We start from the raw sequence: 20,566 nt of genomic DNA, 5'->3' as shown, positions 1-20,566 counted from the left end.
AAAGAAGTGTCTTATGCTAACCAAAGCATTGTTGATGAAAAAGCAGTTATATTGTGAAATATTATTATAATTTAAAAGACTGTTTACTAATTTAATATATTAATTAAATGTATTGCATTCCTGTTAAACAAAGTTGAATTTTCAGCATCATTCCTCCAGTCTTCAGTGTCACATTATACTTCATAAATCATTTAGTCTAGATGGAAATAGGGGTCCACGCGCACCCCCCGGCTTTTTTTATGCCACCAAATTTTTTAAAATCCTTAAAGTGTCTATTTTCATAATCTGCCAGGTGCCAAGCTGAAATAATGTCCCAAAGGGTTCTTTTTTAACCCTTTGCTGCACCCGACCGGAACCTGAAAAATCAAAAAATTATATAGAAAGTGGCATAACATTAGAAGTAAACAACATACAAATTAAACAAAAAAAGCCGGAGGGTGCGCGTGGACCCCTATTTCCATCTAGACTAAATCTAATATGCTGATTTGCTGCCCAAGAACCATTTTTTTTAATTATTATTATTAAGGATGAAAACAGTTGTGCTGCTTCATACGGAAACCTTGATACTTTTGTTAAATAGAAAGTACAAAACAGCAGCATTTATTTGAAATAGAAATATTTGTAACATTTAAATGAATGCATCATTCCTGAATAAAATAATTGCTTTAATTTAATTTCTTCATTAGCGACAGAGTAAATATAATCTCATGTTACTGAAAAGGTCATTTGTTGCATGTATCAACATTTTAATGTGCGATTCGACAAAATTATACTGAAATTTTGTAAAAACTACAGCAGTTATATGAATTTCTTTGGATTTCATTAAATCTGAATTCTTGTTCCTTAACTCAAACTCAAGAATAGAATTAAAAGGCTGTGATTCTGGTGCACAAAGCTGCTATAGCCTTTCCTGATCTCACAAGCTTTAGTGATAAGAACGTGTCTGAGAGTGAATACACGTGTGCAGCGTTACACAATGGTGATCAACAAGACAGAGGGATTGTAAAGTCCACGGTGTGTGTGGAATCTCCTTTGCTCAGAAATGTTTGTGTCAACTTGTAAGCCTATGATGTAACACTGTGTGTACTAGAAAACATACTGTTCACCAAGAGTAATGTATTCCAACAGGACTTGCGTGTGTGTGCGTGTGTGTGTGTGTGTGTGTGTGTGTTAAGGTGGCTAAGACAGATCGTGTGGCAGCTTGAGCACATTCGAGCACACACACACACACACACACACACACACACACACACACACACACACACACACACTGCTTCAGGCCAAACAGAATGTGGCACACCGACATCAGATTAAGACCTGAGATTTGTGCCCTTTAAATCCTGCACTGTCAAAATTTCAGCAAGAGAGCAGTTACATAACACACTGACACCAGCTCTGTCCAAAACCCCAGTGAGCTGTCTGACTGTCTGCTGTCTACATGGACTGCGACCCTCTTAAGAGCCCTTCACACAGCATGCCTTTTTGCATCTAAAACAGTAAAACAAAGTGCAACTGGATTGAGAAGAAAGTAAACCCTGCATAGGCAACTGCAAGCTAGTTTATGAATAAGCATATTTCCTCCAAGATCATGGAATTGTTGAATGAATCAGTCCATTTTACTTGATACTTTTCATGATCCGGTGATTCATTTCGGTCTATGGTCCTCTGGTTTCATCAACTAAGCAATGATTATCCAAACACTGTATTTTAGAGGGTAGCAGTATTAGGTAAATTTGTGAAAAAGCAGTACACATCAACACACTTTAAAAAAATTATTTGCATTATTGTAAGGACTAGGTATAGGGTAGGGGTAGGTGTGGAGGTTAATAAACACCTGCTAATTATATTAGTCTCTAAATAAATGGCACATCTTTTTTCACAGCCTGAATACAGCACACCCTACAGGTGTGTCCCTGAACTGCAATGACGTTCACATTATCACCCGAAGTCTGTGCTTTACTCTGAAAGAGAGAACTATCACACTACTCTTATTATTTCTGCAGTAAGCATTTTTTTTTCAACATATATGTAGGAATTACTTTTGGTAAGAACTATTTTTATATTAATTGTACTGTAACTTATATTGTTTTTGAAATATGGTTAAAATGCAGGCCTACTGCCGAATGCACAGACTAGGGTAGCCTATATGATGAGCGAAAACATGCTTTGATATTATTTCTCAAAAATGACATATTTAAATATATCTATAATGTATGTTTATATGTTAACCTTAAATGTGTAGTAATCAATGTGCTAGCGTATGAAAATAAGTACATTAAAATAATCATTAAAATGTTCTTTAAATAAAACTTTACATTTGACATTATCACAATGTGCACTGTTTAAAACTGTACTGTAAATGTGTAAAGATGAGAGTGTGTTCTCCGTAAGTTCACTTAAGTGGCCTCTTATTTCATGAATGTTATATCATCTGCAAGTTGAAGATATTTGATGTACTGTACACTACAAGTACACTATGCCACAGATTCAGGTCTTAATTAAGGTGCTCCGACAGACCAAATCCTGCTGCAGTTTGCATGCTGGTTTTAGAGGACAGCAATTAATTATTGACATCCAAAAGGCCAGTGTCTGTCATCACAGCGGATCTGAGATTGCCTTTCTGTCACGTGGGTCACATTCCCACCTGTGTCATTAATCCTGATAACTCACATTCACTCCAAACAGTTGTGTTCTCAATCCAGCCAATCAGCTGTACTCATATTCACAGGCCCACAAATCTCTCCTCTTTTCACCTGGATTTATTTGCTTTTTGATTCTGTTTAATCCACATAAAGAGGAGATTGGTATTGACAGTGGAGAACTGCAATGATCTGTGCTGTGTTCTGGTAATGATACAGCACTGCTGCCCTACTTCCACATTATATATATATATATATATATATATATATATATATATATATATATATATATATATATATATATATATATATATATTATTTGTTGTTGATTGAAAGTCAGTTAGTGAGGTTGATTCTAACAGAGGTGAAAAGTAATGAAGTACATTTACTTGAGTATTGTACTTAAGTATGCTTTTTGAGTATCTGTACTTTACTTAAGTATTATAATTTTCTGGAAACTTATGACTTTAACTTCACTATACATTTGAAAGACAAATATAGTACTTTTGACTATTTGTACAAAGGTCTTTTTATTTCTCCTTTTTTTAGACAGCCTATCAGTAGTCACTCTTGTAGGGTTACGTGAAGGGATTTCCCAGCATTTTTTTAACACTTACCAGTTACAACTGTGATATTTATTTACAACAATTCATTAATAAAAAGTTAATATTGTGGTATATATTAGTCATTATTGTCTAATTTTGCAAAATTTTGTAAATAAAAGCTCATCATTCCAAAGATACTACAATCTAGTCAGTGGGGGTAAGGTGCTTAAAAGGCACAAGGTATTGCAAGTATTATATAACCTACAAAAATAATAAAACTAGGGCTGTGCAAAAAATCGAAGATGATTTTCATGTGCATCTTGTCAGTAAAGGCGTTCCTGTGATTAGTATTATATCTCCACCACGTGCATTCAGATCAGGATTGCCAGGTTTTCAAAACAAAACCTGCCCAATTGCTTCTCAAAACTAGCCCAATCGCGTTTCGTTCCGGGCGATAAAATAACATTTTTGTCTGTCTGCGGTTATTTTTCATGCCTGCAGGTAAAAGCAACCCTAGTACCTATGACGTGATGTTTTTTACCAAGGCAACCCTGCCAAAGAATGTGTATTTTAACCCCGGGACACAATTTTTATCACGTTTTTGGTTAGTTTTGGACTAGTTTTGAGAAGCAAGTGGGCAGGATTTGTTTTGCAAACCTGGCAACCCTGATCTGAACGCCCGTGCTGGATTTGTACTTCTAATTACATAACGCCTTTACTGACGACATGCGCATGGAAATCGCAATCGATTTTTTGCACAGCCCTAAATAAAAAAGTGCATTGACATAAAATGGAAATTTTGGAAATTAAGTTATTTGAAGGCAAGCACTTCTGTAATATTTGACCAGCAGTATCTGTACTTTCTCTTAAGTGATGGAGTTTGTGTAGCCTAGTTTTTTTCCACCTCTGGATTCTGATGAGTGTTTTAGTTGACCAGACTGTGTCAATCTTTCATTATCAGTAGGGATGTCCTGAGCTGATCTCAATGATCCATATTAGGGCCGATTAAGAATTTGTTAAAACTGATTGGTATTGGCTCTCCTAAGCCCGTGCCGTGTCCTAAGCCAATGCAGAGAGAGTAAGATGGGGGTGATGTGCTCAAAGTTCCAGTAAGGAGCCTAGAGACTGCATTTTGGACTAATTACAAGCAGTTCATATAGGAATGACCAATACCTATATAGATTGAATTGCAGTAGTCCAGACGAGAATATATAAAAGCATGGATTGCTTTCTCAAACTCAGCAAGGGTTAAAAAAAAAAAAAAAAAAAAAAAGTTTATCTTTGTCCATTAGTCTCAGCTGGAAAAACCCCGATTTGACCACTGCATTTACCTGCTTATCAAATTGCAGGGCAGAGTCCAAGACAATACCCAGGTTTTTAACAGATTGTTTAACATAAGCAGCGAAGATGCCTAACACTTATATATAAGCTGCCAGAAAAAGCTAATGCTCCAAACACAGTTGCCTCAGTCTTACTCTCGTTTAAGTTAAAAAATAATTAAAATGAAAATAATACTCTTTTTGTTTTCTAAAAACTGAGCCCAAAGAAAGCATATATAAAGAAAATAAAATGGGAGCAAGAATAGATCCTTGGGGAACCCCACAGTTCAGACACACTTTGGAGGATAAAAAATAATTTATATATACAGAAAAAATGTGTATTGTTCAAATAAGACCAATTTAGTGCATGACCTCTAATATCTGCACAGTATTCAAGATGAGAAATAAGAATGTCATGATATTAAAGGCTGCACTCAAATCCAATAGCAGAAGTATTACAAAGTTCCCAGAATCAACAGATAATAAAATATCATTTTACACTCTTAAGAGAGCAGATTCTGTAATGTGATGTTTCCTAAAACCAGACTGAAAAGATTGAAAAACTCCATTTGAATCTAAAAAATTTAATAATTGGGCAGAAACTACCTTCTCAAGGATTTTAGAGATAAAGAGAGATTATAAATTGGCCAAAAATTTGAGAGAAAATCTAACATCAAGGTTAGATTTTTTAACAATGGTTTAAAAATAGCATGTTTTAGATATTCTGAACAAATCCAACAGAAAGACTTATTTATTATTTCTAAGATACAAGGCCAAATATCATCAGAAACCTGAATAAGTAGAAGCACTGGAATAAGTGGTTGGATCTTCACAACCATTGTTAATGTAAAGGATAATTGATTTATTAAATCTAATGAACAATTCTGTTTCTGATTGTCTCTAGCGCTACATAAGGCCTGGTTGCATCTAGTTCAGTGGAACCCCATTATGAATTCATAAAGTTGTGAATTAGTGCATTCTGTTGTCTCAAATAGATGTTTAATGCATAATTCTGAAGCTTTTAATTGCTTGTGGCTTTAATACATGGCACCTGAGGATAACCTGGTTTAATGTAAATAATAATAATAATAATAAATACAGTAATTAAAATGTACTTTCAATAAACTAGATATTGCATTTATTTTGTGATTTTCATCACTTTATTAGGACTGTACTAAACATCAAGCATGTTTGGCTTCAGGCGGGTCAACTGTATAGGAACATACTTGAAATATCATGATAAATTATTCTTAAGAGCGGCGGACAGAACTTAGGCTGGGCACAGTCTTGGAAAACTGCCCTGATTATTTGTCTGAGAAGTGGATCGCGTGTCTGAGGTCTGCAAGTGAGGAGGCTCGAGAGAATGCCAGGATTCACTGCCATGACTTAAATGGGCCAGTCTGATAGTGTCTGCACCTTTTCTTTGTAAATTTAATTTGTGTCTAAATTTGGTTACGACAGCTGGACCAAGTTGACCGGCCTACTGGGAAACATCCCAGGACTACTTAAGGCCAGTCCATCCCTTCTCATCTGTATTTTTTGCCTGTCTTAGAGAGTAAAGACACTCACTGTCAGGAGACTTAAGGATTCAGGGAGCACGCTCTGTTTAAACAAAGTTAGCAACACTGTGAAGCTCTCCTCCAAAAATCGATTTTTAAGTAACTCAAGTAGCTTTGAGAGTCAGTCTCCAAGTGCAACTGTCTTTTTAAACACACAGCAACTCTTATTTCACTGTTATTCATCATGTTCACATGAACACACACTCAGTTTAATTTCAACCGCTGACCTCATTAAACTCATGGTTGGTAGCTTTGTGCTGATTCACATTGCTATTTTAATATATTAAAATTTAATCCTTATTCTGCTCTGCAATTATCTCTAAAATTATGATCATCATCACAAAGGATTTTTAAAAAAAGCATTTAATTAGAGAATACTGCCTCCATGATTCACGTTTCTCCTGGTATTCAGAACAATTTATCATTAGTTTTGGTGTTTAGAACTATTTAGTGATGAAGTGCACACGAGTAAAGGATTTCATGTACCTAGAAACCTGATCCATAAACCCAGTAAATCAAATCAGTTTCCCAGACATGTCTCATTTGTGTTTGAGTGAATTGTCCATCATGTACCAAATGTCTTTTTTTAAAGTAGGACATAAATTAATACAAGTGTCAATATATTAACCATTAACTGATCAAGAGAAGTTATACAAGTTATGCTTGACTTTTCTTGAAAATGTAATCTCACTAAAATAATATATATATATATATATATATATATATATATATATTATAATATATTATACTCTCATATATATATATATATATACTTTTCACTACAATTTTTCATTTGTACATCTGGTTTTGTCTAATCTATTTTGTTTTAAATTTGTTTTAGATTTCTTGTACAGCACTTACATCTTTTACATCTCTTGTACATCTTTTGTTTTAAAATGTGCTTTATAAATCAATAAACTAAACTAAGGGCAAAGGTACTGCAAATAGCGATCAGAATGTACAATGAATCAATAATTGGGTCACCAAAATATCTGCACATATATATTAGAGAGAAAATACCATCTAGTCATCTATATATAACATTTTTGAGTTATTGCACACAAGCTGCCTGCACTTACTAGTACAGCGATAATGGTGCTAATATTCTAGTTATCACCAAAAAACACCTAACAATGAATATTAGATATCTTGTTAGTGACCTAGTAACCAGACGGAACACCCCAAAAACTGCCTAGCAACCACTTGGAATACAGTAGAGACAGCATTCTAAAAATGCAGCACTCAAGTTAAAATAAGTTCAAGTTTACACCACAGCAATGTACTAAAAATCAAAAAGTTATTCCTCCGCATTTTTGGAAAGTTTTGTGTGCAGAGAGCAATGTTGTCAAAATGATCCCAGTTCAAACAGATATGCGAAAACAACTAAGAAATGCTGTATTATTCATGCCAGGCCATTGGTTGCCGATGTGACTTTTGCAAAGAAACACTACGTGCCTGTGCACATACACATACCAATCCATGGAGACAATAACAGTATCGCTTTTAAAAAACGTACACTTTGAAACCCATTTTCAAAAGTTTGGGTTTCAGCCCCCCAAAATGGCATTTTTATGCAAATTAACAGCCAAAACTAATAAAAGTTTTCCATTCCACTGCCTGTATCTAGCATCCCAGTATGTTTGAGGCTATGGATTACAGGTAATTATGTTCAAAGCAAAAACACATTCTGCGTTAATAGGCTTTCTGTGTGTATAACCTTCATATCAACCTCAAAACTTTGAAAACTTCCAGACAGAGCTCTGTTATACCAACAGTCAAAGTCCTTCTTAAAGAACTTTGCCGGAGTTGTTAAATCTCAGATCTAGTGAGGGTTCGGTGTTGGTTGAAGATGGTAAACAATAGATCAATTCAACTGCTGTATTGTGGTGTTCCACAATGTTAGACTGAAATAAGTATTTGCAGAAAGGGCAGATCTGATATAGCTCACATTAGTGATCATTTTAAACAATGGGACATGATCTGAAAACATTGTACTGTCGATGAGACCCTGTGTAGTGAATCGATTCTGAATCTGTTCCTCACTGTAAAGTTCCCTTCCTAAAACAGTGAGATTGTTCGGTCTACGTTGACCCGTTCAAATGCAAATAAGACATAAATCAGAGCTTTGAATGAATGACTGGGACGGTAATGCCAATGTCTACCTCACCTCAGATTGCTCTCTCTAAAGTTTTCTAGAGACGTCTGTGAGCTGGAGAGGTGACGGCAGACAGAATTCGGGCGGTTTGTTTATTTTGTTTTGACTTGAGGGTTGGAGATGATTGGAGGAGCAGAAGCAGGGATTAATAAAAGATTATGTGTCTGCATGCACAGCGGCAAAATAGAGTGCAGACGAGTCTTATCAAAGATCGTGAATCTTAAAAAATCTTTAAACGCAGCTGCTTTTTGAGCATACTGATATCTGCAATACCAAGTAAACAATTGAGGCGAATGCTTAGGAAAATAAACAACTCATGAAAAATGTAGAAAGTGGTGAGAAAAGAAAGAGCAATTCAAAAGTATCCCATCAAAATTCTATGAATTAAACACTGGACAACAAGGTTTTTGAGTTGTTCAAAAAGTTAATATTGTTTTGTTTCGCCAGTTATTATTATTATTATTATTATTATTAGTCTTTAATACTTTGTGAAAGGTAATTACAAGAGTAATTACATTGTAATTACAAGATTTTTGCATCAATCTATACATTTTCAGAATTTACACATTTTTACTGTTATTTTAGTTTCTAGTTTAGTTTAGTTTAAAATAATAGTTAAAATAATAGTTTGAGATTGCTGATGGGTCAAAGAGGGAAAAGGTAAAGAAGCTTTGTGGCTAGTTTTATGGATACTACGCATCTTCCATATAAGGAATCTCAGGAAGTGATATGTGATATGGATATGATAGATGTTACATGGTTGAATGAAATTTTGTTGGACAAGCTGTATGCCTGTATTCCTCCTGTGGTCATGTTTCATTCAGATCTGCTGCTGTCTCTGGAGCATGTAAGGGAGGTGTTGTGCAGTCATGCATCTGTGTTTCAGTCAGTGGGTGTTTGCTGACGGGGCATGTGTTTAATCTTTCCCTGGGGTTGGTCTTGCATGAGCAGTTCACTCTCTGCTTTCATTATAAAACACCATTAGGCCTTTAGTTCCTTAGATCTGCATTAGGCGTTTATTTATGCCACTAAATGTTTGCAGCTTGTGTCATCATAAACTGAATGAAGTGAATGAGGTGTGAAGCCCAGTGTAACTCTCTAGACTTGAAGTCCCATTCATTTGCATTCATAGAAGTGTCACTGCTGGAGACCCGACTGATGCAAATTCACACGAAGACATTGTGTCATCTGCTTCATATCAGTTTCAAGTTTGGTGAACTCTGACCTGTGAATTCGCATAGCACAAAAATATTTGACCAAGCATCATGGTTAGTAGATGGGTTATGTTCTCACATCTAGATTTCTTCATATTTGGCTCACTAAAGTAAAGGAGAAATCTACTTACGTAATTCTTTTGCTGTAAGTATACCGTTCATTAAAGTTTCAGTTGATCAGAAAGTTGTGTCTCACTCTCAGGGTCTCAGCAGGCTCTGTAGTCGATCGCTGTGAACAATGTTCCTGTGGGATCTCCACACCCACAGCCTCTACAGAAGCCAGCATGTATCCCAGCGGCCTCCTCCTCCATCCTCTGCGTCTGCCGGAGCCTGAAGCTGCCCACCCTTCTGCACATTTAACCCTCCAAACAACCACAAACGCTGACTCACTCAAGACTCCTCATGCCTTCCCGCAAACCCCAAACCTCCACACTTTGTGATTTGAACAGCTTCTGATCGAGGAATTAAAGCAGATGTGAAGTAGAATCAAAGAAGTGAGATTAAGAGTGAATCTTTTACACACTCCCGTGATTTTCCAAACCTGGATGACTGACTTTCTTCTTGGGAACATAATAGATTATATATTTTTTTAATGTCAGTGCACTTGTAGTACATTTCAGATTTTAAAGATGAAAACTTGTTCAAAGTAGACTGAATATTTCGTAAATTATAGACTAAAACTCTAACTCTATCCCAAGAATTTGTTTTTAAAATCTTAAAAATGATTAAGAGTTTTATGAAGTATGTTTCTTTCTGTATATTCACATTGCATTCACACAGCTTCACAATACAGTTGCCTGTCCTGTTTGAAGTGCCAAATATGGCTCTTTTCACACTTGTCAAACACTGACTGTGTGAATATATTATTTATTATACATTTGTGTCACAGTCTGGCAGAAAGACATGATCCACTCTCTCATTTCTTCAATTAACTGTTTCATTTTGAACCCGTCATCCCCCACTGAGATTTACGGTCTATTTTACCCCAATCTTATTCTGTTGTGAGACAGGATTCATTCTCGTTTATTGAGCTTAACACTAAAAAAGAACAAAGCTTTCAGTTTGCTCTGTTTCATGCCCTGAATGCTCTCCTCCAACTGAGTTTTTTGTAATTTAGATTATATACCCTTACACTACGTCTCAGTGGACCATCTCTATGGCCTGTCAGATATATCACAGTTAATACACCACGTTACTATTTCTCCTTAGTTCCCGAGTGTCCAGTGGAGCATGAGGTGCTGTTCAGATGGAGATTGTCCCAGTGCTGGAGGGGGTCTGTATGAAAGCTTTGGCCTGTCCTTCACAGCATCACTCCTCTCCGCATGGCCACGAAGGTTGACCTTCATCTTGGTTAGATCCATCACAACACTTGAATCTACAGTATGATATCACTACATTAAAAGAAATAAAGCACAAATTAATGCCTTATTCTGCATGACCATATTTTAGATCCCTTAATTCTGACCAATACCTAAACTAGCAACTCCCTTACTAACTATCAATGAGCAGCAAATTAGTTAATAGTCAATAGTTCCCAAATAGGTCGCCAAAATAAAGTGTTACCAAAAGAGTATACTTAAGTGTGAACTGAATAACATGTTTTCAGACATTTATCTTCTTTGGTTACACTTTATTTTAAGGTTTACAGTATCATTATACATGTAAGTACTGAATAATGTTAATTAACTACATGCACTTAATGTATGGTTAGGGTTACTTGTATGTAATTATGCATAATTAATTGTTATTATAATAGTAAGTACATGCAATATGTGTAGCGATATTACACGTTGTGCCTATTTCTAGTGCTTTGACTAACATTGTCAATCGTTTTTAAAAGCCCACCTGCCAAAAACCAAATAGATTGCATGTTTTTGTGTTTCATTTTAAAAGTTCATGAAGAAAGTTTGGCTCTTGACACTGGTAGAGGGTCTGAAGGAGGAATATTTATGCCATTGTCCTCTGAAAGTTCTCTGATTAAAACAAACACACACAAACACTTAATCTTGCGAAGGGTCATTGCTATTAGTCTATTAAATGGCAATTCACTAATTAAAGGGACTCTGAGTATAATTACCAAAACCTGCCTCTAAATTATATTCACACAAATAAATGCAGAGAAAGACCTGGCAAATGGTAAATGTCTCTTCGGTGGCATATTGTAAAGGCCAAGTTCATTCAGCGTGCAAGGAGAAAACGTGCAAATAAGCAGGAAACAATGAAATGTAAAAGTAATTCAATCCATGGTAATGGATTTATAAGATCTGGCTGGCTAATGTATTGATAGTTGTATTAACATCTAAGCACCATCATAACACTAACGTGAAATATTACACAAAACCAGCTCAGGGCTATACAAATTTTAAAATATTGTCATCAGAAGTGTGTTGTGCCATTCAATGCTGTAGTTCTGATAGGAGCTTAAAAGCTGAGATGGGAAAAGTGGAAAAATACTTAACTAATATTTCATATTAATTGGATATACTCAAATTTTGAGGATAAATATCCACAGTATTACATTTATTATGAAAAAAAAAAAAAAAACGAGATCAGACAGGGAGACAGTCTGGCCAGTCTCGCATCTGCAGCGTCTCACACACACACACACACACACACACACACACACACATATCATGGTGGTGTCCTCAGTCGTGGGACAGGCGTGCAGGTATCACTCAACACCATTCATAGAGCAACATCTGGCCTATTTAGAAATGAATCCCTGTGTTAAATTAGTCTGTGCTTTAACTTGATGCATGCATGAGAGGGAGACACAGATGACGTTTGCTGTGTTTTATTCCCTCACAGTGATTTATTATTCCACAGGCATGCCTGCATCATGATTAAATCCTGTCACACACGTTACCTCTCTTGACAACTCATGGATCACTTGGAAAATCACAGCTGTTTAAATCACAGTACATCCAACCTGAGAGTAAAAAATACCAGGAAAGAACTAAATTTTAGATTTTTACAGATCTTTTATATCATTAAGATTTGTATCAATGCATTTTTATGAATTTACTTCATACAGTGACTTCGGAATAAGAGAGAAACAGACTAATATTAGCGTAGATGCCATTCTTCTAAAGATGTTGCAAGTACATCGGGTGTTATGTGAAGTGTTCCCAGTTCCGGTTTTCCTAATTAATGCAACCTAAAAATCCTCTAATGGATTTGGATATTAGAAATGAGCTAGTATATTATGTGTAAGCCAGGTTGAAGAGGTGGGTGTTCAATCTAGGTCTGCCAGAGTTTGGGAACTAAGTAGGAAAAGAATCTGCTGCCTGCAGTTGATACTAGATACAAAGATAACTAGAAGAGAAAGAAAGAAGAAAAAACTGAATTCAAGCTCAACAATCAATAAAAATAAGATGAGGAAAAACATTTAAAAGATTACTTTAAAAACGTTTGCAAAAAAACATTTAAAAGTACTCTGGGATGGCAGTGTCCCTAGTTTAACAACATAAGCTATTGATTAATTTTAATGCTTAAATAATGCTAAAATAAATTCTTCATGTTAAGAACAGTTAGACTAATTTAAAGTCATATTCTAGTTGTTATCATTTTAACAAATGTTTTCACACTTCTGGCATGACTAGAAATTTTAATATTAATATGCAAGGTCCCATAGCCCCTACAAAAGGATTGCTGTTACGGTAACAATTACAGTAATAAAAAACTACATTTCTGACAGTGGCACAGTGAAAGGCAAATTTATAATGTGAATTTACCGTAAAACAAGAGCAGCAAATTACTGTGATTAAGTGTCATTCTACACTTTATTCACATAAAGAAAAAAAATGACAGATAGTTTTCATTTTCAGGTGAAGTTATCGTTGAATTATTAGTATGCACATTAAAAACTTCCACTATAGAAAAGATTTGTTTTTAGTCACACCACCTACATGCCTGACAAAATCTGAAGTTTATTTCTTCCCAGTATTCTCTCTTGGGTTTCCTCCAACACTCAGCTCAGATTTACTTTGTTTTCTTTGCTGTTCTCATTTTTAGGTTCCCCTCCTCTCTCAGTTATTTTATTCTCTAACTTTGTAGGTGCTGTGAGCTGTAATTTGTTAGATCCTAGCTCTTTTTTTAATAAAGTGGAGAACTATAACTGAGAGCTCCTGCCTTCTAGCCAGATAGTCCCTGGTGATGAATAACTGTTGGCATTCTCATTGTGAGGTATTGCAATATTGCGGTGAAGCTACATGAATTTCATTTGGTGAGCATGGCATGAGCATGATTAAGGTCTTTGAGAATTTGGGCTCTTGTGAAACAGTTAGGCATGACACATACTAGAGGCCAGATCAGGGCAGCTTATTTGATGAAATTACAGAAAGTCACGATCAATAAAACCCACTGTAAAAGGGAAAGAACGGGTAATTATTTGATTGTTAGGTATTATCTGATTAAAAAACTACACAAGAGTCTACACCACCAAAGGTAAAGCTATAAAGAATTACGTAAGGCTGAGGCTATATTTCAGCATTTCTAACACCTGAGAAATTAATGATAATGTTCAGATAGCACTGGCTACTAGCTTTGTTATGTAAGGCTAGTTGTTTCAAAGGACATACTCCAGAATTTATTATCTGTCCCCTCTCAATCCAGAGGTGAGCCTTCAATAAAAATAAGTAAGAAGCATCATTGATGAATCATCTGGAAATCCTGTGCACAGGAATATAAAATGAAAGTGCACGCTTCTGGATTCACTGCATGTCACATCCATGACACAGACTGGAAACACTCTGAAAGTGTGTTAAAATGCAGTATGACAGCAATCCCTATGATCATCTGTCATCATCTCAGTGGTTTCAGTGACAGAGTCTGACATGTCATGTCAGTGCTAGCCAAGAGCGTGCAGGTCTGCTGAGCTGAAATCTCACTGTGACCAACCAGTGTAATCAGTATAATCTCCAAATGAGTGCCTTCCAAAAGTATTCATTTTACTTTGTATTTTATATTGTTATAGTGCTGCCTTAAGCTAAAATGTTTAGATACTTACCTCATTAATTAGGGATGACGCAACAAGCTTTGCACATTTGGGTTTGGAAGTTTTAAGTCACTCTTTTATTTAAGAGAGCTTTTTTATTTTTTTTTTCTTCCAAAGATGCTTGATTTGGTTAAAGTCCATCCTCTGGCTGGGCCACTCAGACATTTACAGAGTCCTCACGGAGCCACTCTTGCATTGTCTTGGCTGTGTGCTATGGGTCATTGTCCTGTTGAAAAGTGAGCCTTAAACCCAGTCTGGTGTCCTGAGATTTCATCAAGGACAACTCTGTATTTTGCTGCATTCATTCAGCTTTTACTTCTATCCTGACCAGTTCCCCAGACCCCACTGGTGAAAAACTCCCGCAACATGATAAAACCATCACCACTGGGATAGTATTGTGCAGGTGATGGGCAGGAACTGGTTTTCTCTAGACTTAACACTTGAAAATGTGTTTCATCAGACCAGTAAATCTTGTTTCTCAAAGTCTTTAGGGTGTTTTCTTTGCAAATTCTTGCAAGGTCTTTGTGTGGCTTCTGTCTGGCCACTCTCCCATAAAGCCCAGATCACTGTTGCAGTGATGATCGTCAATCTAAAAGTTTCTCCCATCTCCACACGTGATCTCTGGAGCTCACCCAGTGAGACCATCAGGTTCTTGGTCTCTTATCAAGGTCTTTTTCTCCAATTGTTCTGTTTGGCTGGCCGGACAACTTAATTCATAACAAGTTCACCCAAAAATGAAAAATCTGTCATCATTTCCTCACCCTCAATTTTTCTAAACCTGTATGAATTTGTTTCCTTTGTTGAGCACAAAAGATATTTTGAAGAATCCTGTAACCAAACAGTCTCTGGTCTCTATTGATTTAGTATTTGTATTTCATACTATGGAAGTCCATGGCTAGAAATAGAGGAGTTACCATACTAGCTCATCCTATAACCTAGATATTAATGCACATGCTAAACCATATGCTACTTATTTTAGCTTCAAAGCTGCAAGCTTTCTCATCATTATTATGATTTCAGTTCTTTTCTCTTCCATTTCCTGCACTCTAGCTTGATCCCCAACGGAAATGAGTACCACACAGCTTTACATTTTTGGAATTGCAGAACAAATGATTTTGAATAATTTGGATTTCGTTGGATTTATTTAATCAGTGCCAGACTGAAAAAAAAAATCATAGAGGACTGAGGAAAGAGAAATACAAATAAACAGTTAGGCCTCTTAGATTTTCCAAATGTCGCAAAACTAAAGAGGAAAGTGCATTTGCTGTGCTGGACCTATGATTATGGAACAGACTGCCTTGGGTTATAAGATCTGCTGAATCAGGGTCTTTTTTCAACTCTCATCTAAAGACTTACATAATTACATTAACTTCTATGCTATACTATATTTCATGGAATGTTCCTTTTATATATATTTTATGTTTTGTTAAGCACTATAGGCCTATTGCTTAAAGCTGCTGTAAACATAATGTTACCACTATACAAATCCAAGCAGCCAGAACAGCTTAGCACTGGCCAATCAGAAAGGCCAATCAACTAGCTTTTCTTGCCAAGAAATGTATGTCGTAATCATACGTTTTCCAATTATTTCACCCCAATAGTGGTCTATGCCATTCCTATGAACCATACATAATAATAATAATAATAATAATAATAATTCCTTACATTTATATAGTGCTTTTCTAGACACTCAAAGCGCTTACATAGTCAGGGGGTATCTCCTCATCCACCACCAGTGTGCAGCATCCACCTGGATGATGCGACGGCAGCCATAGTGCGCCAGAACGCCCACCACACACCAGCTTACTGATGGAGAGGAGACAGAGTGATGAAGCCAATCAGTAGATATGGGGATTGTTAGGAGGCCATGATGGTCAGAGGCCAATGGGCGAATTGGGCCAGGATGCCGAGGTCACACCGTTACTCTTTTCGAAAGACATCCTGGGATTTTTAATGACCACAGAGAGTCAGGACCTCGGTTTAACGTCTCATCCGAAGGACGTTATGAAAGTTATGTTATGTTATGTAAGTTATGAAATTTGGTACACTGATTGGGGTTGTCCTGAAAACTATTCTGACCACATTATGTGTCTCTTGGACAAACTCTATAGTGTCACCAACATTTCAAAATTAACTTTTCTTTTAATCATAAATTTTCAACCCTTTGCTCTAGAAATTAAATTCTTATTCCCTTTTTACTCTTTCAATAAACACTACTTTATTGAAGTGGTATTCAGGAAGTGTGAATAAATTACTGAACAAATGACAGCAAATGAATAATAATAATAATAATAATAATAATAATAATAATAATAATAATAATAATAATAATAATAATAATAATGACATCCTCAACAAACAAGAACAAAAAAAAAGAGATTACCTTAGTTTGATTAATATGTACATACAGTACCAGTCAAATGTTTGGACGCATTACTATTTTTATTGTTTTTAAAATAAGTCTCATCATGCCTGTTCACCATTTAAAAAAACTGTCACCCTGGACCACAAAAACATTCTTAAGGGATCAGACAATGTTTGGCAAAGATACAACAATTTGAAAATCTGGAATCTGAAGGTGCAAAAAAAAAAATCTAAATACTGACAAACTCGCCTTTGAAGTTGTCCAAATAAATTCTTAGCAATGCATCTTACTAATCAAAAAAATAACTTTTGATATATTTACCATAGGAAATTAGCAAAATTACTTCATGGAACATGATTTTTACTTTATATCCTAATTATTTTTGGCATAAAAGAAAAATCTATAATTTGCACCCGTACAATGTTTTTTGTTTGGCCATTGCTAAAAATATACCCCACCAACTTAAGACTGGTTTTGTGTTCCAGGGTCACAATTTTCCTAATGATGGTATTTAAACGTTCATCTGTCAGCACAAATTTTGCTAGAGATCATCATCAGCATGTCATAAAGGTGCCTGAAATCTGTGAAGTCCTATAATATAAAGATATAAAACAACTTACAAAATAACGTTGATGGAGGAATGTAATGACACAGAGAAAATGAATTTGGGCAGCAATGTCACCATTTTGAATTATATGGATTTTTTCCCCCTCTACTCCTTTGTCTAATTTGGTCCAAAATCTAATCTTTGGACTGAACTGCACGAAATTACAATTATTTGATATTTACTATTAATTCCAGGAAACACATTTTCAAAGTTGACCGTTTTTGTGTATGTTAGCTTAGCATGCTAATTGGTTAACATGCTAAAACCGACTTTTGTTTCTAATGTGGCTCTTCAGCATTCAGGTAAGCTACATCAACGGTTAAGTTAGCTTAGCATGCTTATTGTTTAGCCTGCCAGATACTGCTTTTGTGTGTTCCTTCTCACATTACCCAGATAGCAAAATACACTTGGGCCAGTTCCGGTTCGATTCTTGCATGCCGGACACTTACCCTTCGCCCTGACTCTGTCTGCTGGACTTGGGCCAGATGTATGTGTACTCACTGACCTCTTTTTAAAATCAGTGCAACTGTTTACTTGGCACATATAAGTTATGAGCACCTTACGGTTTGTGGATTCAACGGATGTGCGGCACATTGTAGATCCTTTTGAATATCATCTGACATGCCTACTCTATTTTCTGTGACTTCATTGCTTTGTTGAGTAATGCTGCTTGCAACCATTTAATTTCCATCAAGATGTGGGGGGGTTAAAATATCTTTGATATTAATGCAGTAATAGTGAAACAGAATGTCCAGTGAGGTTATTAAAGTTATGAGCATGTTTGACTTGCATAATTGTGTATAATCAAACATAGCCACTTGAGCGGTCTCTGAACACCAATGGGAGTCTAATAGAGCATGACAGCTTGATTACAGTGCAGGCAATGGGATATGCTATTATGAATAATGTGTCTTAATTATTCTTACTCCTCCTTTAGCTTCCTCCCAGGTGATAACACACACCCATGCATGCATTCTTATTTATAGACTCATTATGGCAGGCATGCCATGGTTACATTAGCATGCATCAGTATTCACAGAGCTCTATAAATATGATGCCTTTTTTCAGATAACAGCTCTGCGTCTAATTTAAGGTGTGCATGCTGGCATGAAGCAGCGATTTTATGTCCAGCTGTTTTCAAGGGAGCAGTTATGTGCTGCTTTATCAATTAGACTAATGGCTGACCAGAAGAAAGTGTGTGTGAATCTATAAGAACATCAATTGTGTGAGATGTAGCAGGTGGTGTTCCATATAAGTTCTGCTCTGCTGCTGCGGTGATGCTGTCCTTTCCTCAGCTGCCTTTTCTGTCAGCCTGGATTTACATTAGTGAAAGGCTATATCACTCCGAGTGCTATGCTGACAGCTGTGTCAGGAGATAATATTTATTTTACTGAACTGCCTCCCTTTCAGCTTTTTTTGTTTGTCCACACCCTCATCTTCTCCCCCTGGCGGCTCTCTAGCAATCTGTCTTTCTGTCTCTCTATCTAGCAGTCACCCAGAACACCCCAGTGATTCAACAGTAAAAGAAGGGGGGGGGGGGGGGTAACCAAATAACCCCCCCATCTGGGAGAAACCCACTACCTAAAGTTTCAAGTGGATTAAAATTGCCCTTATAAAATATGTTATACCTTAAATTTTGACATATCCTCACTTTTACTTTTGCTAGACTGCTGTTTGGATTTATTTAATTAAATTAACTAGAAAAAGAAGTGCACTTTAGCAAAAATAGTACTTATTACAGGGATTTTTTTTATTTTTTTTTTATTATACACTTAAGTGTAAGCTGAATGCAATTTATGTATGTGTATTTATAGATTGACTGATTGATTTATTTGTAGTTTAAATATATATTTAATGTTATCAACTGATCTTTAGAGTGCTTTTTGACCTAATTAAGTAGGATTTAAGATTAACTTTATTGAATATAATGACATTTGTAATAATATGACCTTTGTAATCATCGGGAAGAAGGAGGCGGGAACCGGCACACAATCAAAACATAATTTTAATATTCAAAATAAACACAAAACAGCGCACCAGCCCCTCGCGGACGACTGGTGCGCGCAAATAAAAAGCAAACATAAAATAATGTCCCAGGCCTGGTCCTCTCTCGTCCTTCACGGTCGTCGCTCCAGTTTTATATCCTTCCATCTCCTGCGTGGGACTCGATACCGGCGGTGGGGCTCAGGTGCAGCTCATCTTCAATCACTACACCTGGCCTCACTCCTCGCTCCCACGCCTCTCGGCCCCGCCCCACTCGCCACATAATTCTTTAATGGTTAGCTAAAATACACTTTAATGTCATTTCTGTTGAAACTTGCATGTCATTTATTTCTTTTTTACATTTGTAATGATGTAGCGGCAGTTCAGTACATTTAAAATATTAACTTTAAAGGTAAAATTGAATAACACACTGCAGTTAATATGTTTTGCAGCTTTAATGTGTCAGCACAACAAAATAAGTATACAGGACGGAGAAAATAAAGGTCAAATCATGTCACCTTTATTTATATAGCGCTTTAAACAAAACAGATTGTGTCAAAACAACTGAACAACGTTAATTAGGAAAACAGTGTGTCAATAATGCAAAATGATAGTTAAAGGCAGTTCATCATTGAATTCAGTGATGTCATCATCCAGCTCAGTTCAGTTTAATTAGTATCTGTGCAATCATTTGCAAACAAGTCAACGATATCGTTGTAGATTAAGTGACCCCAACTAAGCAAGCCAGAGGCGAAAGCGGCAAGGAACCAAAACTCCATCGGTGACAGAATGGAGAAAAAAACCTTGGGAGAAACCAGGCTCAGTTGGGGGGCCAGATCTCCTCTGACCAGATGAAACCAGTAGTTCAGTTCCAGGCTGCAGCAAAGTCAGATTGTGCTGAAGAATCATCTGTTTCCTGTGGTCTTGTCCTGGTGGTCCTCTGAGACAAGGTCTTTACAGGGGATCTGTATCTGGGCTCTAGTTGTCCTGGTCTCCGCTGTCTTTCAGGGATGTAGAGGTCCTTTCTAGGTGCTGATCCACCATCTGGTCTGGATACGTACTGGATCCGGGTGACTGCAGTGACCCTCTGATCTGGACACAGACTGGATCTGGTGGCTACGGTGACCTCGGAATAAGAGAGAAACAGACAAATATTAGCATAGATGCCATTCTTCTAATGATGT

This window comes from Carassius auratus, chromosome 3 (assembly GCF_003368295.1).
Source record: "Carassius auratus strain Wakin chromosome 3, ASM336829v1, whole genome shotgun sequence".
Taxonomy (NCBI): Eukaryota; Metazoa; Chordata; class Actinopteri; order Cypriniformes; family Cyprinidae; genus Carassius; species Carassius auratus.
This window is presented reverse-complemented; position numbering follows the sequence as displayed.